This window comes from Chinchilla lanigera, unplaced genomic scaffold (assembly GCF_000276665.1).
Source record: "Chinchilla lanigera isolate Chin_1 unplaced genomic scaffold, ChiLan1.0 scaffold00016, whole genome shotgun sequence".
NCBI lineage: Eukaryota > Metazoa > Chordata > Mammalia > Rodentia > Chinchillidae > Chinchilla > Chinchilla lanigera.
In genome coordinates, this window is record NW_004955417.1 from 16,241,703 (window position 1) to 16,263,561 (window position 21,859).

General features: G+C 43.8%; 2 long non-coding RNA genes across 2 annotated transcripts; both read right to left on the reverse strand.

Moving 5' to 3' along the window:
- Positions 1 to 244: 244 nt before the first annotated feature.
- LOC102020009 lies at positions 245 to 7,098 on the reverse strand. Its single transcript, XR_260478.2, has 2 exons — positions 7,002 to 7,098; positions 245 to 2,478 (listed from the first exon to the last, which is right to left on the reverse strand). It is a non-coding gene; the product is annotated as an uncharacterized LOC102020009 (long non-coding RNA).
- A 5,281-nt stretch (positions 7,099 to 12,379) lies between these two features.
- Positions 12,380 to 18,455, reverse strand: LOC106148209. The gene is made up of 2 exons (XR_001233448.1): positions 16,911 to 18,455; positions 12,380 to 14,016 (listed from the first exon to the last, which is right to left on the reverse strand). It is a non-coding gene; the product is annotated as an uncharacterized LOC106148209 (long non-coding RNA).
- Positions 18,456 to 21,859: the final 3,404 nt, after the last annotated feature.

The following is a 21,859-nucleotide window of genomic DNA, read 5'->3' on the forward strand; positions in this document are numbered from 1 at the left end:
CTTAATCACCATGGACTGTTAAATAATTCTATCCAAAGACGGCTAGATGAGAGATCATTACCAAGTTACAGCAAGAGGTGCCGAGCTAGCAGGCTATTGGTTTTTCTCCTGCACAATATCTGCATCAACAACCTCGATGCAGAATGATCACTCTACACATCTCGCTTGTGGATAACACAGTACGAAGCTGATAAACTGGACAGGAGACTTAGGAATCAAAAAGGATCGGCTGCAGACAAGAACAATGAGTGAAAATTAAACTTTAACTGAAAAGCTCTGAGTATCAGTTCAGAAGAGCCCAGGAAAAGACTGGGAGAGAATTAGCTTAAAGCTTATATAAAAAAAGGCTTGAAGAGTTTGCTTGACTGGAGGCCCAGTGTACATCAGAATAAATTGTGAGGGCCAGAAAATTCTAGTGGATTCTGCGCTGAATGCATTCACCTACCGCTCAGCCTTGGGCCTGCTGGGTGCAGGCTGTTGTGAGGGATGGAGAAGAGGCGGGCGACAGCCTCCGGAGACAGGGCAAGGGCTCCCCCTCAGCACACGGTACCCAGCACTGGTGCTGCGCGAGCAAACAGTCGGGAAAGTGTGGGCTAGGTGTGACCTCAGGGGGGCGCTCGTTGGGAAAGGCGGGGCATGGGAAGTTAGGGAAAAAGCTCAGCGCCAGGCGGTAGGGAGTCCTCACTCGGCCCAGGAGATGGGAAGCGTTGTGTTGGACACCGATGTTCTCATTCCTCATCTTCAATTCACAAGCGGGGGGTGCGTCTTGGTCCGAGAGGGGTTAAACTGACCGCGGTGAGGCTTCCTGAGACTGCTGGAGTTCAGGTCAGCAGCTCTGCAGAGACGCGACTGAAGGAAACCAGCAAAGAGGCTTTTCCACAGTCTAGCTGAAAATGCCATCGAGCAGTGGGGCGCAGAGCGTCCATGTGGATCCTCTTGGCTGAGGGAAGCAGAGGCGGAGATGGCCAGGCTGTAGGGTTGGGGACAGGAAGAAGGGCAGTGGGGTCAAAGGGCACTGGGAACCCAGGGAGGGGGAACAGGCGGGAGGAGGGCCATCCCGGGTCTCATTTTAATAAGAAGAGACTTGAAAATGAGTGTCCAGGAGGTCCCTGGAAGGCAAATCACAGAATCAACGAAGGAACTGCTCAGTCCGAAGAAGCCAAAATTGACTGCAGAGTGCAGCTGAAGAGCTCTGGGGAGGCAGAGGGCCGGCAGCCAGGTCTGGAGGGCTCCTTCAGGACAGTGGCAAAGGGCCTCCCAGTTAGCTTCAGCATGACAGCGTCACAGGTGCTGTGGAGCTGTGGGAGGAGCAAGGGCTGATGCTCTGGGGGCGGATCATCTCCTTGCTGTGAAGAGAGGCAGTGGAAGGAGCTTCGAGCTTGCAACCCAAGGGTCTGGGTTTGACCCTCGACGTACCATTATCAGCTGTGTGAGACTGGGGGAGCTGCTGAACCTCTCTGTGCCTTTGCTTCCACATGTACACGACAAAGAGGCCGAACGGGAAGACCTCAGAGATTCCACCTAGGTTTAAAATTCTTTCAGTCAAAAAATGTGGCTTATGTGCATAGAATAAAAAGAAGGAACTCTAGGACCCTTGTTTGGGGGTTGTGCTCCTGCACTGACGCAGACTGGGGATCAAGCGTGGAGAGACAGCTTGCTTTTGCCGCACTTCCTGGTGGCGTGGAACGAGGGCCCCAGCTGCCATGTGCACAAAAGTGCTTTGCTCCGTGGGCAGGGGTGGGAACCAGTCCCACAGAGCTGATATCACTAATTTTTAAAGAAAACCATCTGAGCTCCAGAGAACTGAAGCTCAATGTGGGAGCTCTGAGTCAACCACTGCCTTTCAACGGCGTTAATTTTACATCGTGAATGACACACTTTTAAAGTTTCTTAGGTTTTCCAAAACTTGTAATTTTTCCTCTTAAAAAGCTCATGTAGATCCACGCCAATTCATGTTCAAAGAGTCAGCACTGACTCTTGCTCCAAACCATCACAATGACTGTGCTCTTAGCTATTTTTAATATAAAATACATTTCCTTGCCATGTTATAAGCTGGTTATAGAACTTTCTGTGAAAACTGGCTAGTTCTTATTAAAAAATCGTTCTTCTTACCCCCATGGGATTCTTTTTCCCCCCTTTACAGAATATTTTATAGTGAACAATGTTGCTTAAAACACCCAGTATTTCCATTAGAAATGAAATACTCAGAAGGCTTCTGGACAGCAATATTTATAGATAGTCCCTTTAATTCTAACTAACTCTTAAGTAGCATTTATAAGAATTGCTTTCCCTACTGCAGCAGCTTCACAGTGGCACAATCTTCAGGCAGAGAACTAAAATATCAGAGGTGTAAATGACAAAGGGAACATCCACGACCGCACAGCAAAGTAAGATCCCGCAGAAGAGAACATCAAAGCTTAACTCACAGGATCATGGGAAATGATTCTATCAAGCCAAAGTTTAGGACAATCTTGGACTCTGGAAAGAAGAACAGAACATGTAGCACACTGTTAAAAATAGACGTTCATTCTCTTCTAACCATAGACAGCTCTTGGACATCTTACATTAGCTACGCGGAGACAGATTGGGCCCCGTTTTAGTTCATTCTCTGTCACTTAACATCCGAGCCTCAATTTTTCATCGCCAAAATGGCGGCGACTTTATTTACTTCCTTCGCAGGGCGAGTGTGGGGCTGACCCGAGACGATTGCGTGTGAAATCCTCTGTAACGCACTGCAAATGGAACCTGGAGCTTTGCTCTTCTGCTGGTAACTCACGGCGACAGCTCCCCAGCTGGCAAGGGCTGGTGGCTGGGATCTAGAGCACATGCTTTCTGTATCCAAGCCGCAGGCAGGACTCAGTTGGAAATAGCGTTAGTAAGGGAAGAAATCTGTTCTGCAGATCTCGACTGGGATGTGGCGCCCCCTTTCTTGGCACCGACCTCCCACTTGAACTAATTAAAGTTCCACACAGGTGGAAAAAGAATGCTCGACTAGAGATCCACCATGTGGCCCTGAGGACGGAATTGTCTCTGCTGCCTTTTTTTTTTTTTTTCCTGTAACAGAATGCAGCATTCTCTTTGTTTAAAAAAGACGTGAAAGAAGAAGAATGTATGTGGGTTTGTTCGCATGCTCCAGAAAATTGTTTTAAGCAGCTGGAGGAACCAAAGGGAGGAGCTTAGTGGAAAGAATGCACTAAATCTAAAGATACATGAAAAGTGCCCAGGGATTGACTGGAGTCACCGTGGTGACATGCGAGGCGTGCAGCGACAGGAAAGCAGACAGGAGCGTATGAAGAGGGACATGTGGAAAACAGGTTCTTCCTTTAACCAGGCCTGCACTTTCTGACCGGCTCTTCAGCGGCTTTGTGCGGCCTGTGATTCGCGGAGGAAGCCCAGGGCCTCGTAGAAGGCAGGTTGGGGACCCGCCCCAGGCCACCCAGAGGAGGATCCCCACAGCATGCTGACTGCCACTGAAGGAAATCCAGCCAGAGCGCCAGCCTTTCTGATGGGTCTCTGCTGCTCGAAGCTCGATGTCATTCTTTGGATGAGATAATGATTTGTCCCTTCCTGGACCACTTAATATTTTGTAGTTTCAGGAACTCGCTGGAAAGACAATTCATTGTCCAACACCTGTCCTCTTCCTCTCTCTCTCAGGAGAATCTGTTTTACTGGCTGCCCCCAAATAAAGACATTTCCCATACTTCCTCTTTGTGCGGCGTGGGTGTGTATGTGTGTGTGTGTGTGTGTGTGTGTGCGCGCACACGTGGAGGAGTACCACGTGCAGCCTCTGGGAGTGGACATCCCCTTCCCATCTCCGGCCTGGACTGACATGAGGCTTCTATAGGCCATCTGGACTCTGCAGACGAGGAAGGAACAGTGAGGCAGGAAGCTAGAAGCCTGGCCCCTATGCCACGTGCTACAGACCTTGCGATGTTAGGTCTCCTGCTTGCACCTTCTTCACTAAAGTTTACCTCCTAGCTCTTTGTGTTCACAGACTAAATTAAACTTTGTCAACATCTGAAGCAAAGACAGCTTCAAAGACTCAGCAGCTCTTCTTCAGTAAAGCTGGTTCTCTCCAAAAATATTCCAGAAAATTCATGTGATTGGAAAACTGGGTTAGTTACTAGGGAAAAAAGATGGGGTTTTCACAGGGGATTCTGGGAAGCAAACATCTCTAAGATTTCATCCTTAGTGGTGTCTGCAGAGCACACTTAGTGCGTGACTGGTCACCTCTAAGGTAGTGAACTTGGCCAGCAAAGCGCTTGGAGGCAGAGCTGGTATGCTCACTGCAGGGCGGTGGGCGGGGCTTTGGACATCTACGGGAAACGAAAAATCAGGTCAGTGTTCTTGCTAAAATGGTTCTCTATTGTCTGGATCAGAACTGTGGAGTGAGTCACCAAAGTTAAAGCTGGAAAACAACAGCTGAGGGTGGACGAGAGACCAGAAGGCCAGGGCCAGGTCTGCATTATATTCTTTCCCCTTCTAGGACAGGGTGAGGCTTGGGAAAGGAAGGACTGGGAAGGAGTTGCGTTGGGCTGCTTCAGGGTTTCCCACACTCACCCTGGGGCTGGAGCACAACATCACTGTGGAAAAGATCGTTCACATTAAAATTTACTTCTAGAAACAAAGAGGGTACATGAGACAACAACTATAGCTTTGAAAGAATCCAAGAATTAGAGATTTCTCTTCCTCTAGGTGAAGCACCATTCCGCTGTCAGTGGGGCTTGGCTGTTCAAGCAGTATATTCACTTAAACTGCTTAACTGCGTAATAACTTGGTCTATCTTTCTCCACCATACAGGAAGCTTTTTTTTTTTTTTTTTTTGGTTTTTCTCTGGTACCGGGAACCGAACTCACGACCTTGCGCTTGCCAGGCAGGCGCTTTGCCGCTGAGCTAAATCCCCAGCCCCTGGTAAGCTATTTTGAATGGTTTTATCCAATGAGGGATACCTTCTACTGCTCACATCCTCTCATGTACCCAAATAAGAATAGTTCATTCTTTCTTACTGATTTCTTTGTAAAGTCTTACAGATTATCTCAAACATCTGATCCTCCTGACTCAGCCTTCCGAATAACATGCATACCACGTTTGACCGTCACAAATTGCGTTTTGAATTAAGCATGCTGCAGTTTTCCCAGGAAACACACTCAAGTGTATTGGCTTGTATTGTATGTGAATTTCTTTTTTAACAGTTCCTTGATTTCTGCCATTTGGCCACTGTCCATTTATCATAAGCTTTAAGAGGCGCAGACATTTAGTTATATCTGTGAATCTTTTCAGAGATCCGAAAGCAATTTGTTAGGGCTGTCAGACATAAATATATTTTGCACAACTACTAAGGCAGTGGTGGGGAGCCTACGGCATGTGTGTTATTGTGTTTTTAAGACAAAAGATGTTAATATAGAGTTGTTTTTTCTAAACTAAAACCTCAGTATTCAGGTTTAATTGCGGTGTTAACACTCTGTGATAAATAAGTGGGTTTTGGGTTGCAGTTTGGTATTTCATCTCTAAAAATTTCACCATCACCATACTAGAGGTTCTCTTGACCATGTTTGTTTTGTCCGAAGTTTCACAACACTACCTCTGACGGAGGAGAAATGCAAAGACAGAGTTCTTTGCTATGAAGAGAAAATAGGTGCCGCATACAGCCTTTTAAAAAAGTTTTACTTTTCTCAAGTTTTAAAAATAGTGGTTCCTGACCCTGGCCACACATTAGAAAAACCTGGAAAGTTTAAAACAAAACAAAACAAAAACAGCCCCTCATGCCTGCTCCAGGGGTCCTCATTTATCTGGTCTGGGTGGGCTGGGCATTTGTAGTTTGAGCATCCTGCAGTGATTTTACTGGAGCGGAGAATCACTGCAAACCTACCCCTCAGAAAACTATCACGGCTCTCGTCTGGTTTCAAAGGCTCATTTCCACAGGAAATCTTGTCTGCTGTCCTGTGAGGCTGCAGCCAGGCTTTGATGAAATGGTTCCAGCTGTGGCCTCCATACTCCTGGGCCCTTAGCAAGAGGAGGCCTGAGCTGATCCAGGTCGGTGGACAGAATCATCTGAGGAATGTCTCTAAATTTCAAATTGCCCCTATGGCAAAAATGACTTCTGATTCTCTCACCTTTTCTCTCCACTCAAACGTTCTCCATCATGGTTCTTCACACAGGTGTCTGGCCATGTATTTAGATACCTTTGGGATATATGCCGCTCCTCTGCCTCCCCTTTCGTCAGGCATTTCAGGGGCCTGCAGAAGTGTGATTTCCTCCAGGTGCTAATGTTTCTTTGGCTTCACATTTGCTCTCCTAGCTGGAGATCGGGTGCCTCATTCCCTTGCCTTTTCCTCCTGCTGTTCTCCCGTGTAAATTCAAGCACTTTCCAATTGCTCTATGTTCATGTCACACGTTATGAATACCAAGTGTATGGCTTCATCTGAGCTAGTTTTCCACCTTTCCAGTTTAAAGTCTTTCTTGGTGGTTACTGAAGTCTGCCTAGCACGTTCTGTCCAGTCTCCTTTGCACGGCGAGCTTTGGCTCTTGTGTTCTGCTGTGCCGTTTGCTCCCAGGGGAGCTGCTGGCAAGAGGCAACCAGGAGCTTGGGAACCCTGACAAAGTAGTGACAATGGATGACTTCTGGCCCCTGACCTTCTGTGCTGTGGCCAGTGATGCTTTCAGACCCAGAAAGCCAGGACGCTGTGCCAGGCAGGAAACAGAGTCGCGAGGGCAGAAACAGACCTTGTTACTTGGTTCAGGGTCAGTCCGACTGTCCCCGAGGCCCAAGGCTGACCTTGCCCTTCTTGTAGCTGCTGCTATTGACAGCAGAGGCGGGAGAAGCCTCTTCCTCCTACTGTCGGGGCTCTGTTACGAGGTCCTTGGGGTTGGCTTTGTTTTGGGCAGCTTTCTGCATTCCTACAGGAGTTTTGGGCTTGTTGTGACACAGGAGTGACGCTGCCCACCATGCGTGACCGTCTTCCAGCCACCCGACTGTCCCGACCTGGGGCGTCCTGGCTGACCTGGGCATTGGCCTCTCGTGGCCAGGGCTTCTGTGGTTCTTTTTTGCCTTTCCAATCAGCATGAAAACTACTTGTCTCAATTCCTTTTACAACTTCTACCCTAGAACAAAAGTTTAAGACTTTAACTCTGCACCCTCCTCCAGTGACGAAACACACGCTGTTCCCGCTTTAACCCACTAACGCACTTCCTTCCTTCCCTCTCTTTGGTGGGCAGACCACGGTGCCCTTGGGCAGCTGAGGCTTCTCCTGTGCCATCTCCTGCTCTCTGAGGTGAGTCCTCCCTCCCGAGCTTTTGCGCCCCACCATTTCCTCTGTTCCACATCTGAATGTTGGGGTTCCTCAGGTCTAGATCCTGGGCTCTGCTCGTCTACAATGGCTTCCAAGTAACCCGCCCACCCTATGGCTTTCAGTACCTCATACACGTTCACAACTCTGGAATGTTTAACTCCAGCCAGCACCTCTCCTACGCTCAAACACCTCTGGACATACGTGCTTTTTTTTTGTCTTTTTGAGACAGGGTCTCACGATGTAGTTCAGGCTGGTCTTGAACTCTCTTTGTAGCCCAGGCTGGCCTCGAACTTGAAACGATCCTCCTGCCTCAGCCTCCCAAGTGCTGGGATTACAGGTGTGCGCCACCACGCCTGGCTCTGGACACATGTGTTGAGTAGAGGGTGTCTGACCTTGCCACTTGGCTACGTCCAGAACAGTTCTCAATTTCCTCCCACTCTTCTCCCCATGTTCTCCTCCTCTCAGCTTCCCCATTATCGCAAGTATTATGGTTTGTGTCTAGATGTCCCCCAGTCTCATGTGTGCACAGCTGGGACTTCTGGGATGTGACTAGCTTTGGGCCTTACAGCTGCCATACTGTTGGGAGGTGGGGGAGGTCACCGGCTGCAGCCCGGGTTCATCTCCCTCTCTGGCCCTTTTTCCTCTCTGCTTCCTGGCCGTTATGAAGTAAGCAGCTTTTCCTCCACCACGGCATTCTGCCTCGGAGCAGCCCGCTACACTAAAACTTCTAGACTGTGAGGCAAAACACGCTCCTTTCCGTTGCGGCTTTCAGGTACCGTCTCCATGATGAGTGACCAAGGCAGCAATGCAGGGCGTCACGACCCATCCTGCTGATTCTGCCACATCCCTGGGCAGCTGTCACCTCATGCTCCGCAGAGAAGCCAACACGGCCAGGTCCACCTCTGCGCCCTCCACTCGGTGACTGTGCTTACACTACTGTCTCTCACCTCTCTCTCCAGACCCCAGACGCCTCTCCACGCAGTCGGCTACGGCCTGTGGTCAAATGTACTCTAGGCTGTCTCCCGCTGGGGACTTTTTCAGTTCTTCCACTGCATCTCAGTAAGATCTCGAAGCCTGGTCACCGCCACCCAAGCCTTGCCCTGCCTAGCTCCTTGTCCCACACCCTCAGGCCCTGGGAGGGCGCCCCTCTCTCGAGGACACAGCTCCTGCAGACTCAGGTTGTCTGGGCTGCAGAGGACTCCGATGAGCACTCCCGTACCTCCTGTCCCAGCCAACCAGAAACGGCCTGGAGCGGGGCGTGCCGGTGACCAGCACTCCAAGGGGAGCCAGCAGGGATGCAGATCACTGGCTCTCCAGCGACCCAGTGTGGTGGGCACAGCGCTGGCCTGGCTCGCCCGGATGGGGTTGCTCTCCTTGGCAACTTCCCCGGGCACACTGTCTGGCCCGCTGGCCAAATGTGCTACCTCCTGAGGCTTTTCTACCCAGCTCTACATTCCTGCTTACCCTCCTCCCTCCACGGCGCGAGACTTCAGGGCAGAGTTGAGGCTGCCTAGCCTCGGGCTCTCTCCCGACTTTACATGCCATGGCCCGACTGCGACACTCCTAACCCAGTTTGGCATCAGCTTCCCAGGGCCCATCTTAGAACCCTGAAATACTGATACTATAAACCACGGCCTGGAAAAACTAACTTCTCTTTGATCCTACGTGTAAAACCATCTGCTTGGTTCCCATACCTCTGCCAGAGATGGCCTTCAACCGAAAAAGATTAAAAATCAAACAAGAACACCACCTATGCCTTCGCTTTACCACTTAGGACTCAGATTTTTTTTTTTTTTTAGGACTCAGATTTCATGTGTCCTCAAAGGAGGCAGGAGAATGGGTGGCTACTGGCAGATCAAATCCTTCAGTGACCAGTCCCCAACTACTACTTACCTTGTGCTAATGACAATCTTGGTAGCTGGTGGTGTCTAGAAAGCTTCAGTAATTTTGTGGAGTAAAACCTCTCTTCAGCCGGAGACCTGCACTGTAACATTGTATTGTGCGGCATTTCCTCCCTTCTCCAGTTGAAATCAGTGTGGTTATTCCTACTCTGTCTAAGCTCCGTGGATAGTGAGACTGTCCACCCTGACCACTGGTGTACCTCACAGGAAGCACTGAGCAATTAATTATGGGTGGAGCAAATCGTCCTGCTTGGCAGTCATCTATGTTTCAGGCCAGTCCTGGCTGGGGGAGGCACTGTCTTCGTTACAACGAAATGAGCATCAAGCGGGTTGGGGTACTCTCCAACAATTCAGACACTACATGTTCAAACAGCTTATCTGCCAGGGCCACAAAATTAGGTTCCCTCCCAACAATCATCCTCTCAAAATGACCAGAACTTAAAAAAAGTGTCACTGCCTTCTCAATAAAATAATAAATCTGGTAGAAGTAGTAAACCACAAGGCAGAATTCCATTTTGCTTTTCCCTATTTTTGGGTTAAAACAATAGTGCGCGAGCTGGGGATGGCAGCACACAGCACACAGCCTGTAACCCCAGAACCCGCAAGACTAGTAAGACAGCAGGACTGCTCCAAGTTGGAAGCCACCCTGGGCAACACAGCGAAGTCAAGGCCTGGCTGAACTACAAAGTGAGAGGACACAAGGTACTGTCCTCTCAGGCTGCAAGGAAAGGGCAACTTGAGTGTGTGAGAGAGACAGGGCGCCGGGTCACTGCAGAGTAGGGAGGGTAACAAGCAGACGCTTTTCGGCACGCTGGGGTTCCCTGGCAGTTTTGCACTGGGCCATTTAAATCACATATCCCACTCCTGCATTATTAGTGAAATAAATACGTCTGACACGGGTTCTGGACTTGCCACTTGGCTACTGCTGCCGCCAGACAGGGATGCGCACTCCCTGCTATCTGACAAGCAGCAAGGCCCAGGCCAACCCCACTGGACTCTGGGCCACAGCGCCGGTGCAGGGTCCAGCAAGTCGCTCCACTGTCGGGCGTCACCTTACTTGCTTCATCACAGAAGTGAGGCACTGGAAGGCTGTGGGAGTCGGCCTCCCCTGGGCTGGTAAGGCAGGCCAGAAGTACCTCAACACGGTTGTGCACACTGCGACAGCTGAAAATCAGCTTTAGACACTGCTATGTGAGCACTAATTTCAACCCTTTAAGTAAACAATGTTAGACACTGAGTTTTTTATTTTACTGTAGATAAGATTATTTTAAAGAAGAACCAGCTTATAGTATAAGACGCAAATATCTGTATTTTGACATAAAGTTCACTCCACTGTTGTGGTACATTACCTTTTTCGGAACTCAACATTTTCTTTTTAACCTCTTTTCCCTGGAATCTGATGGTAGCCACAACAATGCCTTCAACAAGTAGACTTACTACCTTACACAGCGACTTTTAAGAACTGAACAAGAGAAATATACTAGTAAAGCCCATTTTCTGTAATCACACGACTGAAGGTTCCCTGGCCAAGGGCTGGGAGGGCTGACTGCGCCCTCAGGGCCCCTCACCCCAGCTTTCCGGCCGCTCTTACCAGTGGCTGCTCTATCATTAGAGCTTTTTACAGTGCAGCTCAATTAAACTCTGGCTTTATGTGAGCTGGCGAGCTTTGCAGCTGGGGCTTTTAAGGTGTTATGAACCACACAGGCCAGTGAGTTCAAGAGCACCTTTGTTAACAAGAGGACCACTAGAATAGGCGTTTTTCTCTTCAGACAATATAAGCAATCACTGAAAATAATGAGTGATACTCAGGCAGTGTTCTGAATTTGAAAAAGAAAACTTAATCAATTCATTGGCCAATAAACCTATCAAAACCCAAACCAAAGGGAAATGAGTTTGGGGTTAGAGTAAAAGCACAAAGAGGCACTTTCACTAATTTGTTATTTGTCTCTATTGCTGTAATGTTTACTGTGAAGCATGTATAACTTGTATAATTAAAAATTACTCCCAAGACTAGTAAGGAACAAGATGCTTTGAAACAAAGTTCTACAGCAGCAGTGGTGAACCTATGGCACACTTTTTTTTTTTAGGATAAAAGATGTTAACATATGAGTTGTTTTTTCTAAACTAAAACCTCCGCATTCAGGTTTAACTGCAGTGCTAGCACTTTGCAATAAATAAATGGGTTTTGGGTTGCAAACCTTGTTTCTAAAAGGTCCGCCATCACTGTTCTACAGCCCTTGAGAGACAAGAAAGCCATTTCCCACTGTTATTAATTCAAAATATAAGAAATTTCCAATACTGTGAACACTTAACACCTACACAGACACACAGCCTGGCCCAGTGATGTGTTTTCAGTACCTTATCCAGACTGCTGCTGCCTTTAGGTGGCTAACAAGGGCTTTTTGAAAGAAATTTTTATCATGTGTAGCTATAGCGCTAAACACTCATTCTATTCTGTAAAGCAGGTAGCTATCCTCATCGTAGAGACGGGACAATGATACCCACGGCTGGGAAGGAGCTTCCTGCTTAAGGTCAGGTTCTCAATGGCAGTGATGGCCTTGAATCTGGTTTACTTGGCTGACAGAGCCTTTGCTGCAAGGGGTGATCAGAAAATATGGTGAAGGTCCAAATTTTAAACATTTATTATAGTAAAAGATACAAGGTAATTAATAATCCTCAAAATACTTTTGCTCACTTTCAACACACTTATCCCACAATTGTTGCCACTTTTTGAAGCATTCTGGAAGTCTCTGAGTTGTGATGAAAAGAAAAATGAATGCTGCTGTCAGTTATAAAAAGGACCTAAAAAATAGCTGACCTAAACTACACTTATATTACTACATCATTTGCCAGGTGATGATGTCTGACATCTCAGAGGCTACTAAAATGTGGAAAACAGATATTTACAGGCACAAAAGTATGTCTCACGTCCAAGGATAGCAAGGTATCCCAACGTGTACTGACTTAATATTATCCCATTTAGAATTACAAGCACCAGGGAAAGACAAGGACAAATAAGAACTGAGCAAGGCGCATGCTAAAGTCAACAGGAGAGTAGCTCTGATCTGACAAAACTTTCTCAAAGCCTATGGATGCATCCACCCTGTGGCCCACCGTTTTTTCTACCCTCTTTTGAGTAAAGGGGAATTGTCTTGGGCCACACATCAAATACACAATATAGTTCACATATGTAAGTAAAAAACTTTATTTAAAAATATTTTCATTGTAACCTGAAGAGGGGGCAGGCTTCAGGCTGGACACTCTTGATCAGGCTTCAGCACTAGGGCCACTTGATGACAGGGGACTGCCAAGTGAAGAGGAACCAGACCTACCCAGGAGACTTCCTACGGTACTGTCCAGAAACGACCAAGTGACTTCTGTGCTGAGAAGTTGAGGAAGGGGTATTTATTCCATAGCAAGCTATTCTGATACTGATAGAAACATGAGGCAGTCCCCACCTACAGTGTTCAGATCTGCACCTGCCACAGTGAAACGCACCATTCTAGACCTCTCCTGCCATTGTGTGAAGTCCTGCCAGCAATGTTCTGCTTTAAAATAACATGAATAAAGACAACCAGAATTAAACATCAATTATACAACATGGCTGGCTGACAACGGATACGGACGACTTTCTGTGTGGTTGAGATGTACGCTCCCTAAAGTCACATTCCTACCTTCGAAAGCAGCCAAGTCATGTTTGGCTCAGAGCTTGTAATAAGCTAGCACACTGCCTTTTACATGAAAAAATACCAAGACAGATTGCTGTCTGTATTTTGGACTCATGCAATGCAATTTTCATAAATCTTAAATGGTTTTGCACTTATTGTACTTAAACTTTTATTGGTTTTATTTCACAAAAAAAATTTGTTTCAGCTTTAAATCTTTCTAAACTGTAATTCTTTATTAATTTTCATTTCATGTTTGGGTATCCCTAAAGTGGTGACCCACATGCACACATACACACACTTAAAAGAGGATAGGACAGTCATGTGAACTTAAAAAGTGGGCCTAATGTATTAAACATCACAGTATAAAAATTTAAAATATATTTAAGTCCACTCAAATGTACTATACTTGTACAAAATCTTGCTAAGGTGAACATAAATTATACTGCCTTGCTAAAATTAAGACTATCAAGCTCACCTCTGACTTCAAGCTTATATATATATATTTTATGTTCAAAAATAAATATTATGTAAATTATACTCTATACGTATATAGCTCTGCCTACATGAGCATTTCTCTTACCACTTTAGTAGTCCAAAATAAATTTTCTAAAGTTCATAAAAAAGTAATCCACAAAAGCATGGAGAATGGACAAATCACAATTTGTTGCAATTTAAGGAATGTTACATCTAAAGATAACAGTTGTTCGCTCACTCACAAAATTTAAGTAGGCAAAAAAAGAAAAGACCATTTCTGTTACTCAGGATTCTGAAGAACAGTACGTACACATAACGCTGAAAAGACAAAAGATTACTTTAAGAGGTGTGAGTCTCAGGAGGAGCGATCCCACTAGACTGGCAGCATCAGAGGCAGCGCTTAAGGATATGGAGGCAGAGAAAGCTGCGCCTCAGATAAGCGGGAGAAAGCCTGCACGGAGGCCCTGAAAGAGGTAGTGAGAGTCATTCGGCGAAGGCAAGTACACAGTTCACCCACGCAGGAGCACACGGTGAAGGAAGGCATGGGAGGGGCTGCAAGCACACGGGGCCAGACTGAGCAGACAGCATGGCAGCCATGCCCAGGAGCACGGTTCACCTGACGGGCCACCGAGAGTCCCTATGGCAGTGGAGGCGATCGGGCTGGAAATGCGTTGTAGAATTTCTCTGTTGCAGAGAAAACAGATGTGGTTAGAGGAAGAGACTAGAAATAAAACTATACATGAAATCAGTCAAAGATCTGATTGCCAAGGAATGAGGTTCACAGTAAAAAATATTTACCTGGAGGCCAAGAGCAAGTTATATATATATATACATATACTTTTAAAAAATTAAGACAAATTATTTATCTTTAGTCTACTGGATAGCCTCCTGCTTTTATCACTTCTCTACAAAATTTACAGCTTTTTGAGCAGTATTTAATCAAGGCCAAGAGAAGACTCAATGAAACCACATCTTCATATTTCATCATAATGGATCACTTCATTTTCACAGTGTTTACAAAGTACAAGGTAAACACAAGCTGGGCGTGGTGGCATACACCTGTAATCCCAGCACTTGGACTGCTGCAAGTTCAAGGCCAGCCAGGGTTATATAATTCAAGGTCAGCCTGAACCATATAGCGAGGCCGTCTCAAAAAAACCCGCAAAACCTAATCAAAACAACAAGGTAAGCAGGAGCACATGGTGAAGAAAGAACAAAGATTGTGCTATCCCACACTCATTTCTGGTGTCGTTCTAAATGTAGTCTCTTGACACTATTTTTTAATAGTTTGGTATCTTGTTTCATATTTCATATTGTATATCCTTTCTCCCCAAAATCTGTACATATTTTTAACTGCTGAGCTTCAGGAAAAAAAATCAGCATTACAGCTGAGCCTTGAAGAATGAGTAGCATTTCGACAGGAAGAGATGGGCCGGGAGCAGAGAAATCGTTTCAGTCCTAACGAGAAGCACAGTGGCCCCAGGTGAGAAAGGCCCTCGTGAGGACACACTGTGTACTCGGCAGCAGGATGAGAGAAAGGGGACACGGGGAAGAATGCTAAGAATGACTGCGTGCCAGCGATTACACCAGTGCTTTATGCTCATTATTTCATGTATTTGTCAAGGCCCAACTCTTCAGGGTAGCTACTAGTTCCTCCATTTCAGAGAGGTGACTGAAGACGCTACTGTGCAGCTCAGAAACACGAAGTAACCTGTTCAAGCTCATCTACAAGCAGTTCTAAATTCTCTTTCTTTTTCTGAGATGGAGTCTTGGCTCTGTCATTCAGGCTGGCTTTGCACTCATTATTTAGCCCAGTCTTTTATTCTTCTTAAGAACTTCGTTCTTGTCATAAATGCCTGGCCTGTTAGGACAAGGCTCAAACTCTACTTTGTTACCATACGGATTAATAAGAAAAACAACACAGCAAAAAGCAGGTCAGAAATAAAATTTAGAAAATATAACGGGCTGTGGTGTTATCATAGCTTGCTGAAATAATGTAACAAAAATTACTTTCCCTATTTCTTCAAAATAGGTTCAATAAATGAAGATCAAATTTCATGAGTCTTGAATGATAAACAGGCCTTAAATGTAACCTGCAGCTTTAGACTGCAGTCCTCTGTTAAGACTTCCAGCAAGCAGTGCAGCCGGAAACTACCATTTTGTGGTGTGTATAAAACAGGTTCTGGGTTTTCAATGCTAGTTATCTGGTAATTCCTTGCAGTTTTCAGCTCTTCCTACTTTATGGCGGGCAGCTGAGTGCACAAATGAGCAATGAGTAACTCAAAAAACAGAAACTAGGTCTGGAAAACAAATGTAATTTAAATGTTCAGGAGAATGCAAAGGAACACATCATGCTTAAACAACCAAATTCTTGACCTGGTGCTAGTCCTAAAGGTAACGCAATAACCTTCTAACATTGTGGGTCCAATGTAGACTACAACACTTCATCTCACCATGTGCTTCTCAGCAAGAGTGCTAAGGTTATCTGATATATACTTCTAAACGTGGAAATAAGACATACTACATCAATTAGAGAAAATCCTAAACATCCAAGTAGAATGGTTAAAAAAAAGATAGCGAATCTACCAGCGGATCACAATGCAGCCAAAAAATCCCACTTACACAAGGTTTGTAACAAACTGTATTTGTGTTAAACAGTTAAGTACCAAGATGATATGCAAACAATGACGACACAATTTGTAAGTTAGCATTAATTTTAAAAACATGCATGTGCACGTGTGAGAAAAATATACTATTCACCGAAAAGGTTTAGTACTACTGAATTTTTAAAATTCAACTTTACTATATCCTCCAAATTCTATATAGAGTAAAATGTATTTCTAAATGTATTACTTTTATAATGAAACAGATGACAAATACCATGGTCAGAGAAAATGCAGCCAGGGATTTAATGCAGAGACAAACATCCCTCAGCCCAGCTCCTGGTGGCCTAAGTAGCACTAATGCATTATAATAGAGCAAAAAAGTCCATTGTGAACTAAACAGCAAGACCGTGTCTCAAAAAACCAAAAAGAAAAGACTAGACAGTATATTTGCTAATAAACAGAAGGGACAAAAGGGTATAAAAGATCTCTACCAAAGTAGTACCAACAGTTTTTCCTAGGATACCTGCATCTCATCACTTCCTTGCTCCCAGACCCAGAAAGGCTGCTGAGTGTCCTGAGTAATGTGAACAGTTTACTGCAGGGCACACACACTGCACAATCTGGCCCCATTCTACTGCCTGCTTTCCACGCTCATCCCGAGCTCAAAGGCTCGCATTCACAAGCCTGAGCTCCAACTGGCCCACGCACGTTCTCTCAAAGAAACATTATGTGCTCCCTTGAGTTTCTGCTCACTCAGCCACCCCCACCTGGCCTGCCCTATTCGTTCCTGCTCCTCTCCCCACTCAGCTGACGCCCATCCAGGCACAGACTGACCTCTTCAGTCCACAAGCCACTCCTCCTGTACACATGACCCCTCTTTTTATATTGCTACAGAATTTACCATCTACAGAATACACCAAACACAACCACCCAGCCTAAGACAACTAAAACACACACATTATCTGTTATTACCTAAAGATTAGGGACTTTTGTTCCATTTCTTTGTGTGATAAATTGTTTTGCTTTACATCTTATGAAACAACTTCACGTATATTATTGTCAGTAAATATGCTGGTGACTTAAAGGAGCTCATCGCCAAGAGATGTGGGCTGAAGACAGTCTTCCAATGATCTTCAAGTATCAGCCAATGGTAGAAAAAGAGTTCAACGTTACGTACCTAAAAACAAAACAAAACAAAACACCTGCAACACAACTCATGTCCACTGCCCAAATTTAGGCTTTAAAAATTATTCTCTAGTGAGGGGAATCAGGGGTCCTTGGAGAAATGGCTCATTCTAGGGGTAGAGCAAGGAATTCAAGGATGAACCTGGCATGCTGCCTAATATTAAAAGGCAATTCTCAAAACAGAACAAAAAACAGAAGGCTAAGGGTTATCAAAGGGATATAGGGGTCAATCTGAAAGAACTCCCCATAAGCCAAAGTTGGAATAATTTGGGTAACAAATAATATAGTACTGGCTAAGGAGTCCCTATGAATACAAATAAACGATTGAACAAATGGGGAGAACATATTCTCTCTGGGAAAACAAATATACTATCCCCCACAAAAAGTGGAACTTAGCCTCCATACCGTTTAAGTAAGGGCTGGACTTACTTCCCATAGATTTCTCATGTAAAGGAGAAACTAGTTAACTTCCCAGAGAAACCTGGCAGGCACCACCTGAACCAAGTGAAGGGTAGTAGCACTAAATGACATCACGTGGTAACAATGTACACCCAAGATGATGTCACAAGAAAGCCATGGTACCTCTGTGGTGGTCTTTCCCCGAAACCTGCCACCCCAGGGAAGCCAGAAGAAAAACATCAAACAGACCCAAACTGAGGAATACTCTACATCCCACCCATCTCATTTGCCTCAAACTGTTCAGGTGATGAAAATCAAGGGCAAGACTGAGAAACTGTCTAGGAGCAGAGAAGATGAAGGAGTAAGGACTGAATGCTGTGTCCTGGACTGAATTCTAGAAGAGAAAGACAGGAACAGAAAAACTGGAGTAACAGGAACACGTCAATATTGGCTTCTTCGTTTTGGCAAATATAGCACAGCTACAGGTGGGGAAGCTGAAACTGCAGAAGCTTCCTCTATCAAAAATTTAGATTACACACAAGTATTCAATATTTTAGAGCAGCGATTGTCCACTTTCCAGTCCATTTCCTTTCTTACATTAGCCAAAGAGTCCTAGCCAACCACAGTTCCATCAGTCCTACTGGCTACTGTGTAAGTCCTCTGGTGAGGTGAAGTGGTGCAAAGGTCCGAAGTGATACAAAAAATATAAAACTTACATGAATACTCTATTTCAAAATTTTAGAATCTATTTTATTAAAGTCACAAGATTTTTGAAAATAAAATTTAAAATAGGTTAAAAAAAAGATCTTGCCAATATCATATGCCAGCATCACATGGTCCCATGTAATGCATAAGAATTTCTGGTATTACAAAGAGCTTTAAAAAAATTCTACATCTGATTAAAAGATGCAGAAACAACTCTAAGCAAACTGGGCCGCCTTATCTTTGACAAAGGGGCCAAATATATTTATTGAAAAAAAAACCCTCTTTAATAAATGGTGCTAGAAAAACTGGCTTTCCACGTGCCAAAGACTAAGACTACAACCATGTCAATCACCATGCACTAAAGTCAAAATGAATCGAAGATCTAAATATTCAAACAGGAACACTAGATCTATTGGAAGAGAAAGTAGGTAGAAAACCTGAAGATACAGGTGCAGGCAGAGAGTTCATGAACAAAACCCAGACTGCATAAGAAATAATTCAAAAAATCAACAACTGGGATCTTATTAAAAAGCTTTTGCACATCCGAAGAATCATCAACTGAGTGAAAAGACAACCCAGAGTGGGAAAAAATTTTAGCCAGATGTCCCTCAGACAAAGTACTTCTATCTAGAACATATAAAGAACTAAAAAAAAAAAAAAAAAAAAAATCAGACCCCCCCTAAATTTAAAGATCCAATCCAAAAGTGAGCATATGAGATGAATGTGCATTTCAGATGAAGAAATACAAATGGCAAACAAATATATGAAAAATGTTCAACATCACTGATCATTCAAAAAATGCAAATTGAAACAACACTGAGATTGCATCTCACCCCAGAAAGAATGGCTATCAAATCAACCAATAGCAAATGCTGGTGGGGCTATGGGGAAAAAAAGAATCCTCCTCCACTGCTGGTGGGAACGCAGATTGGTGCAACCACTGTGGAAACCAGTGTGGAAATTCTTCAAAAAGCTAGGATTAGAGGTCCCATTTGACCCAGCTATTCCCCTTCTGGATATCTTACCAGAAGAATTAAAAACATTGTACCACAGTGATATATGTGCACCCATATTTATAGAAGCACAATTTGTAACAGCTAACTCTTGGAAACAATCCAAATGCTCATCAACCAAGGAATGGTCAAAAAAAGATGTGGTATTTGTACACATGGAGTACTACTCAGCCATAAAGGATAGGCTGGAGACTTTTATAGGTAAATGGTTGCAACTTGAGGCCATACTTGTAGGTCAAATAAATCAAATGCATGTGTGTAAACATTGTATTGTTTCCCTGGTGTAAGAAACCAAAAGAGTGAATAAGGTCTAAAATGTACAACAGGTATTTTGAGATGGAAAGAAATAGTTCAAAGGGAAATGGGAACTAGGATTGGGGAGAAAGGATGGAAGGGAAAAAGAAAGAAAAAAGTCAATTATAATATTGGTGTCCTACTTCATTCAAAGGGAAGCTTTGTGCTAATATCAATTAGAGAAAATTTTAATGCCCATGTTTTGTACTCCAAATAACTACTTTAAAGATAATAAAAAAAGAGGCAATGTTAAGATTTAATACCAAGACATTTTGGTATTTCAAAACAGTATTAATTTTATACTTAATATTAAATTATTATTTGACTCAAGACTATCTTTGGCAAACCAGGATACATGTCACCCTAGTTGTACATCTCACTTTGAGAAACAATTTTACATTGTTTTACTAATTTGATGGTATAAATCCTGGCAATTAAAATTTTAATAAAATAGAATCAAAAGCACAAGTCCTATTCTGAATTTTACAGAAGGTAGTGACAAAATAAGACACTTATTTGATCTACAAAAATCTAAGCCCTACAAATGATGCTGTATACATAAAAAAGTGATTAGAAAATGAGACAGGAAAAATAATTAGCCGACGCCCACATCCAAATATTTAAAATTCTTCACATTTTTTTGTGTTACAGAAATCTGGTTTTATCTGGATTCATTTAAAGGATGAGTTAACTTTATTTTCAAAGGAGAAAAGTACTTTGAACTACAAAGTAACTCATTAGTTATCTTATCTAAGCTGTCTTTCTCTTGCAATAGTTTCTCGTAAGAATTAACCTTTGCCAGGCATGGTGGCCATGCCTGTAATCTCAGCACTCAAGAGGCTGAGGCAGGAGAATCCCAACCCAGCCTGAATTAAACAGCGAGAGCGAGAGCGAGAGCCTGTCTCAAAAAACTAGAGAAGAATTATCAACTTTTGCAGGGCATGGTGGCACACGCCTGTAATCCCAGCACTTGGGAGGCTGAGGCAGGAGGACCACTGCGAGTTCCAGGCCAGCCTGGGCTACAAAGTGAGCTAAAGGTCAGCCGGAACTGCATAGCGAGACCCTGTCTCAAAAAAAAAGAAAAAAAAGAATTATCAACTTTTAAAATGGTGTCAGTCAACTTCTAAAATATTTAACATTTTGGTCTAAAGTTGGACAACTTTTTGACAGACAGACTGCATTTTTTGGAATAGCCAGCTCCAAGCCGAGTCTGCAAGTCCACTTCCCCTCTGCGAACTCTTCCCGCTGCTTGGCACATGATTTTACTTCAGTGACAAAAACTGAACTTCACATACCTCTTTGTCTCTAAAATAATAATATATTTGTGCGGGATTACCTTTTCCTAAAATGGAAAAAAATCAAGTCTATATACATAGTAAAACTAAATTTTACAGTATATATGATTTAGCAGAACAATAAGTGTTTTTATTTAAAAAAAAAAAAAAAAAAGTAAAATGAGATTGCAAGTCATAGAGTCCAGCCTGGGCAACTTAGCAAGACCTTTTCCCAAAATAAGAAAAAAAAAAAGAAACAGCTGGGAGATGTAGCTCAGTACAAAGGTCCTCAGAGTTCAATCCCGAGTACCACAAAATGAATGAGTGAATGAGTGACTGAAGTCTGTCTCTGTAAGTACCGATTTTATATTTGGAGCCATACCATACACAAAAAATTGAAGTCAAAGAATGTTTGCTTTAACAAAAAGGGTTATCCAGTAAACAGCTTATCAAAAGAATATTTAAAATAAGACGTTTTCGGTTTAACATGGTAATCCACAATGACAAGCTTTTATTAATAAAACATCTATTTTCTCAGCCAAGTACATAGATGCTTTATTAAACCTGTACACTGAAAGCTGCTCTTACAATTTTTCTGAAAATTTTACACTAAAAGCTAGCCTGCACTATTTCAGAAAGTAAAGGACAGTAAACAACCCCTAGTGTTGATCTTCACTGTTATACATTCCTAAAGAAAAACAGCGAAAGACAAAAAAACCCTGAACTAGTACAAATGAATTAACTCAGACTTATTTAAATAAAACATTTCAGTTACAGTTTAGACAGTGGTTTACCACTGTATTATAAAAAAAGGCCTTTACATTAGCCACATTTAAAAACAAGCAAAGTGTATTCCTCGTATTAAAAATTAAAAACACAGGTGTGAGGTATCCAACAGCGACGCTGGTAAGTTCTACCTTGTTCTTGCCACATTTCAGGTTTGAATTATGATGATTATCTATGTAATACCTTTAATATAAATCCGAAAGTATTAGCTTAAATCTTAAAGTCATAAGGACTAACCATATAACTTAACTAACTGGGCATGTTT